Here is a 6,773-nt window from a genome sequence, read left to right as displayed (position 1 = left end):
TATTTATTTCGGAGCTATTATGACAAATTTTTGCTCAATTTTAAGCAATGCTTTTTTTACAGTGTATATACATTGAGTTTTGTCACGAGGAGACCAAACTTCTTTCTAGCTATAGTGAAGAAGAGCAGGAATGTGTTACAAATAAGTTAAGAACCATTGATGCACATTATTAGACATAGTTATGCTTAAATTTTATTTAGCGAAAAAAATTTTTTAGGCTACTTCTCTCCTAATTTTTATCGCCAAGAGTCAAACTAGGGCTAGGGACGACCGGAAGTGTGGTAATGCTATTTCGGCTCATTTTGTTCCTTGTAAGACAGTAGAGCTCAGGTACTCCAATTTTGATTCGTCTACTATTTAGAAAATTTTTCATGAGAGCTATTGAGGTTGGTACGAAATTATGATTTGAGAAATTAGTATGAATTTCTGCGATTTTTTTGATTTTTTATGCAAGTATTACTAATTTATTCCTTATTGGTAATACAGTAATATACAACACGCATTTTTGTATATAACTAAAAAATGACAAAAAACCTTGCCTTAAAATCTTGGTAGTTAGCATTTTCAGCATTTAATTTATTATGAAATAGAAAATTCACCGAATCTTTATTAATAAATAAACTTGCATTTATAGTGAATATGGAGTTAATGAATTGTTAAAATGTATAAATGTGTGCTTAAAATGTAAAACATAGTATCTTAGACATCGTAATACGCATTAAAACAAAACAACTTTAACATATTTTTATAACACTGAACTATTATAAAATAGTTTTTCATTTGAGATATTTTTTGTCCCTGAATTATTGATTAAAATGCTTATCATATATTTAATAAAAATGTTTACGAAATTTGATTACTAGTTTCCTATTTTTTATAAATTTATCAATCGTGAGTAACTTTTTGTCTATTCACAAAAGATTGTTACTCAAAGTAATGCTTAAAAAGAATATTTAAAAGAATTAGAAATATTTATGTTTTAACCCTGTCTTTATATTTTTTAAGTTTAATTCAAAAAAATATATTTTACTGCGATACACAAAATTCTTCAAAATTTGCTCTCTTAACAGTCGAGAAGTTGTTTTAAAATTATCACTCTTTATATCATATTTCAAAATATTTCACAACATCGAAAAAAAGGCGACCTTACTCTCAATATGTTGTTCACAGAGGCGTTTAACGGCGAGCTCATCCTGTTTTTATCCGGGAAAAGCCTTATCAAATTTTCAAAAAAGGATTTGTTCAGCTAGAGAGGGAAAGGTCCAAGAAAACCTTATCCCTTGAAGAACAGTCCTCCTTTCTTAACTTCAGGCTGAAGGTGAAATGAATATTACATGCGATGAAGAAAACTCAAGCACGTGGGGGCCTGAAAAATGTTCAATTACTGATGTAATAGCCATATTTACCACGGAGTATGGGTGAGAGTGGGGGCGGATGCTACGGCAACAGCTGCTCTGCGGGATATGGGGATGATCCACATCACCCCAGGGTCAGATTATAGGGACCTGTTGTCTGAGGCCTAGCTTTTGTCTCTCATCCCTGAGCAAAAGTCATCTTCCACCCTGTGCTTGGTCCCTCTAAGGGATGGCCTCAGGACGTCAAATGGATGAGAATAAATGAAAGATTGATTTTTCCTGCGCATGACGAAGATCAAAAGGGTCACCCATAGCTTGTGTCGCTAAACTCTAGAGAAAGCTCATAAAAAAATTAATGTTCTTCGAGGCTATTGACGAGCATATAGTGAGCTTATTTTGTGGGTGGCCTATGGGAAGTTACTCAAATCTAGATTTCTAATCCGATTGATTATTTTGAAGCTTTATTTGAAAGTAAATGTGATTCTATTGAAAAGCAATCGTTAGAACAAATATATGATTTCCTGTTTTCTTTGGGAATAAATAAGGAAAATATATGAGATTTATTTTGCACATTAGAATTTATTTGAAAATGTGTTAATTCTATTTTTTCTTTTTATTGAAATAACTAAGCTATTAAAATGAGATTTTCATCTTAATAAAATAAGGGCATTAAAAATATTTAGTTTTCCGTACTTCTATTTGACCTAGTTCTGCGACAATTAATTTTGTAATTGCGCAACCCCCTTTTTCACATTCTTTGCCATATTTTCGTGCACTACTTTGGAAAGAAAATCTTTTATCTGTTCATGATCTCAACTGGAAAGATATGTTAAATATTTAAACTTTGTCAAAAAGTTTAAATATTGACATTTCCTAAATTTTACCCTTAAAATGTGTATTGCATTTTTAATTCCAATTTAGCCAGTTAAATGTCTTAAAATATAATCACCAACTAGATTCTTAGATTTTACAGGAATTATTCCAATTGTCGAGAATTTTTAAAAGAGACTGATAAATATAAAACAGATCTAATAATTAACAATTTTCCTTTTTCAATCTTTCAATTTTTTTGACAACATTATTAATTATTTAGAACACTATTATACATAATTCCTGATCATAGTATTGACTCTGAGCTTATTTTTAAGGTTAAAAACTAATTACGAATAGATGTTTTTAAAGGTACTAGATATAATAGTTTAGAAGAATGGTCTTTCATACTGGATTAATTAAATTATTTTTCAGCTCAATTTTCAAGTATACTGAACTGTTTCTATTTAGTAAATACTCTTTGGAAGTACGGATAGGGACTATTACCTATAAATGAAAATTCCCCATCAGTACAAGTAATTCTTGTAGACTTTAATGTTACGAAAGATTCTATAATTACAGGATGAAGTCTATAAACGACTTTATACACATATATGATGTCGGCCCAAGCTTGTAAGCAGTCCCCCTTGCAAAAGAAGGCAAAAAGATAAGCTGTTGAGTTCTTATATGAATTTAAGGAATTTAATGAATGTAATGACCTGCAAATGTCACAAATTTAAATGATTTTTACTTGATGTAGTAAAGCCGTTAAGTTATCTTCTTTCTCATTTAAAATTGATTTCCAATTGCCTTTTGGAAGGGGTTGAAGAATAGGCACAGCTTGAAGCATTATCTTAACAAATATTATCGGGAAACGCCCCATGATTTTGCTTGTTCCGAAATTTTATATAAGGGACTTTTGAAGGAAATTAAGTTGCAGGGATCTGGAATAGCATAACAGCGCGTAACAAAAAGCAGAAATTAAATACCTTGGTTTGACGAATGTAAAAATTGCTTTAAAGCAGTGTATTTTTAAGCAGAAAACGATCCATCCTCAAATAGTTTATGACTGAGACAATGAGAACCCAGTGATATTAAGGAACTTATTTGGACTCTTTGATTTTAGGAAAAACACATTTATATTTCTGATCTCTTTACCCATTTTACGGTGCAACATTTTTGGATTCATATGAATAGTTTAACGGGCATTGCTAAGTAAGTCAAAAATACTAATATTTGAATTAACAGACTATAATCACTGACCCCCACTTAAAACCAAAATGATGTTTTTAAAATTGTGACTATCACCAGCATTTAAATCTGAATATATCACTGCATAATCTATGCCAAAGTATGCACAGATACTGATATCTATCATTTTTTGAGAGTGATACTTGGTAGAATTTTTTGAATGTAATTGTGCTAACAGCTTTAAATATCTAAATAAAGAGAAGTGCTTGAACACTCTCTCCAAGCGCATCAAAGTTAGAGAAATTTTTTGAATGTAATTGTGCTGACAGCTTTAAATATCTAAATAAAGAGAAGTGCTTGAACACTCTCTCCAAGAGCATCAAAGTTAATCTCGGTTTGTTAAAAGGAACATATGAGCCATATTGGTACGGATTACTATGGGGGAGATATTATCGATAAGAGCAAAGCAATATCAGCATCAGCTGCTTTCCCTTTTATTAACAATATGTTACTGTATAAAAGCAGATAAAATCTCCCGATTTCAACACTACACCTCAATTGATGAAATCAGGTTAACATTTTGGACTAACTTGCGTTATTTTTATCATTTAATGTCTAGAACAAAGTTACTTTTTGCTACGCGATTTTAACTATTTCATAAAAATCAATTTTTAAGAGAAGAAATTATCTCGCCGAATTTTGAAAAGATAATTAAAATTTATTTGCCAAAAGGATGATTACACGTCTGAGGGATAATTTAAAAAAATTTTCTGCGCAAGTTTTTCATGATTCTGAATAAAATAATTTTTACTCATTTACATTTGGTTATTTCAAGGGAATTTTTCTCTATCCACTAATGCCCGGGAAATTGACCATTACGGAAGTAAACGACTTTGGACCTGGAAGACATTGTGTTGGAATGTCGAACGAATTTCATTTCTTTCGTGAAATGCTGCTGCCGGTGTGTGATAATGATGTGTTCTTTAAGCTTTATGTTAACTATTTCAAGGACATGGTTTTGATTTCATTTTAACGATGGGGGACAACTTACTGTCGCATAAACCTTCTGACGCAGAAGATTTTCTGTAGTGCAAAGACATTATTCGAAGGGATTACCCAACCAGATCTCCAGATCTGAGTCCTATAGAGTATGTCTAAGTCTAGGGTCTAGGGTCTTTTCTGTAGTCATTACCTGATCAGGAACAAGGGTTACTCCATGTATTTGATTTGTTCCCCATCTGGCCTCTCCCTCCCAATATCTTAATAGGTAGCATTTTAAATAGTTGCTACTAATATATGGAAGGTAGGGATGGACGCATTCTTTACTAGAGGACATATTTATAATGTTTCAAAGATAACTTTCATTAAAGTATTGTTATGTATTATTTAATCTGAGATTGCCAAGTTTCCATTGTTTTTTGCAAATCATGGTTATGTTGAAATTTATGTAAATTTCAACGTGGTAGTCAGAAAAAAAGTCATCAGGGCGCATTACTACCTATTCTCTTGCTTCTAAGTTCATTCTTTTTTAAATTCGACACAAAAAAACAGTTTCTAATATTACTTTTAGAAGACAGTGTTTATTTCAGGAAATAATTTTACTATTATTGCAATTAAATAGAAGATAAAATGTGACTCATTCATTTAAGTTCATATTTTCTGAACGCCCAAAGCAACTGCTATTTTTTTAAACCATTTTGAAATAAAAATATTGCAAACTACCGGGTCTGAAATTTTTAAATAGGGTGCTTTATTTAAATTTTTTTTTACTGTAGCTTAATGTTTTCATATAATTGGTCTAATTAGTTGGCATTACATAAAAGAAACAAGTCCCAGTGAAAGGTTTACAAAAGATTGACCCTTTTTTTCATACTTTCGATAGCTGTTGCAAATGTTAACATGTAAAAAAACATGGTCCATTTAAAATCCAAAGATCAAAATCTTAAAATTTGGTAGACTGATTTTTTTTTCTTTCTTAGTTTTCTTTATTTCAAGTTTGGATTGATATACATGAGCATGTTATTTCGTAGAAATAACATATTCATGTATACTAAGCAATATTTAAAACGCAAGCAGTTTTATCGTTCAAAAAGGGCAAAAAGAACTTTCTGAAAAACATCGACTAATTTACTATGCTTAAAAGTGTGTAGGTTTGCGAGTATTATTTCTCTTTTTCCTTTTTTCATTTAAAAGTAGTTTTTTCTGCAAAATAAAGTTTTTTCATTAAAATGTGGGAGCGTTAAGAATTTTAACAGATCCAAAAGATTAATTATTTTCCTAAAAAATATTTGTTAATTGGTGAGAGATTAACTTTAGTATTGAATAAATGCAAGAATAAGGAAATCAAAATTAAATCTGATAAATATTATTTTTCTAAACAGTTTCGAAAATTAAATGAATATGTTAAAATTGCTGAATAACATGAAAACACAAAAAGTTTAAAGAATTTGCCATTATGAATAATCCATATTTTGATTAAACACGCTTTGTTATCTAATACACAATGTACTATTCAGAATTCGAAACAATAGTACGTTTCTGAACTTAGACTACTAAAAAACTAACACTTACATAAAGGAAACTTACATTAAACGCACTTATATTTGATGAACAGTATTGATAAAATTTAATTTTTCAAAAATGACAAGAAAGGTTTTAGTAAAAAATATCATTCAGTAATATTTTGGTAAAACATAACGTTAGAAGAAGGAAGTTTTCAATCTTATGTACTTGGTTTAATTCAAGAACTATAATATATTTCTAAGAAATTTTATTGAATAGTACGTTACAGGAAACATGTTACACGCTTTCAAAAAAGGTTTCTCAAAATTGAGCAAAAATGCGTGAAAATAGCTCTGAATCAAATAATAGTCGAATTAAAAACCCCATGTAATTGAAATTGATACGACATATACTCATTTTTGACCAAAATGCGTGGTCTCGAGAGTGAAGAGGAGGGAGATCTGTATAAAAGATACGTTCGTTGGCTGCCGCCTGGATTCAAACCAAGGATCGCCGTATCGTAAGAGGATGCTCTGAGCGCAATTAATTCACAGTGCGCAAATAACTTTTGATCTAATGAACGGATCTACACTGTCTGAGACTCAATCTTAATGGTTAGAGGGGGTGACCTCAAATTTGCTAAATAATTAGTGCGAGAAATGGTGACTCAGGGGATTGAGCGTTCGCCTGCCAATAGGGTGAATCTGGTACGAATACTAGCGAAGGCTGGTTAATACGAATTCCGCATCCGGCTTGCACCGACCACAGAGCTGACAGAAAAATATCCTCAGTGGTAGATGGATTACGGATTACAGTCCCCTTGCCATCAGACTAACCATAAAAGGGCTTCGTGGTTTCCCTCTCCATGTAACGCAAATGCGGATAAGTTCCATCAAAACACCTCCACGAAGACAA

Source organism: Parasteatoda tepidariorum, chromosome 11 (genome assembly GCF_982258835.1).
Source record: "Parasteatoda tepidariorum strain Cologne lab strain chromosome 11, Ptep-v5.0, whole genome shotgun sequence".
NCBI lineage: Eukaryota > Metazoa > Arthropoda > Arachnida > Araneae > Theridiidae > Parasteatoda > Parasteatoda tepidariorum.
The sequence above is the reverse complement of the archived record's forward strand: the minus strand, read 5'-3'. Positions refer to the sequence as shown.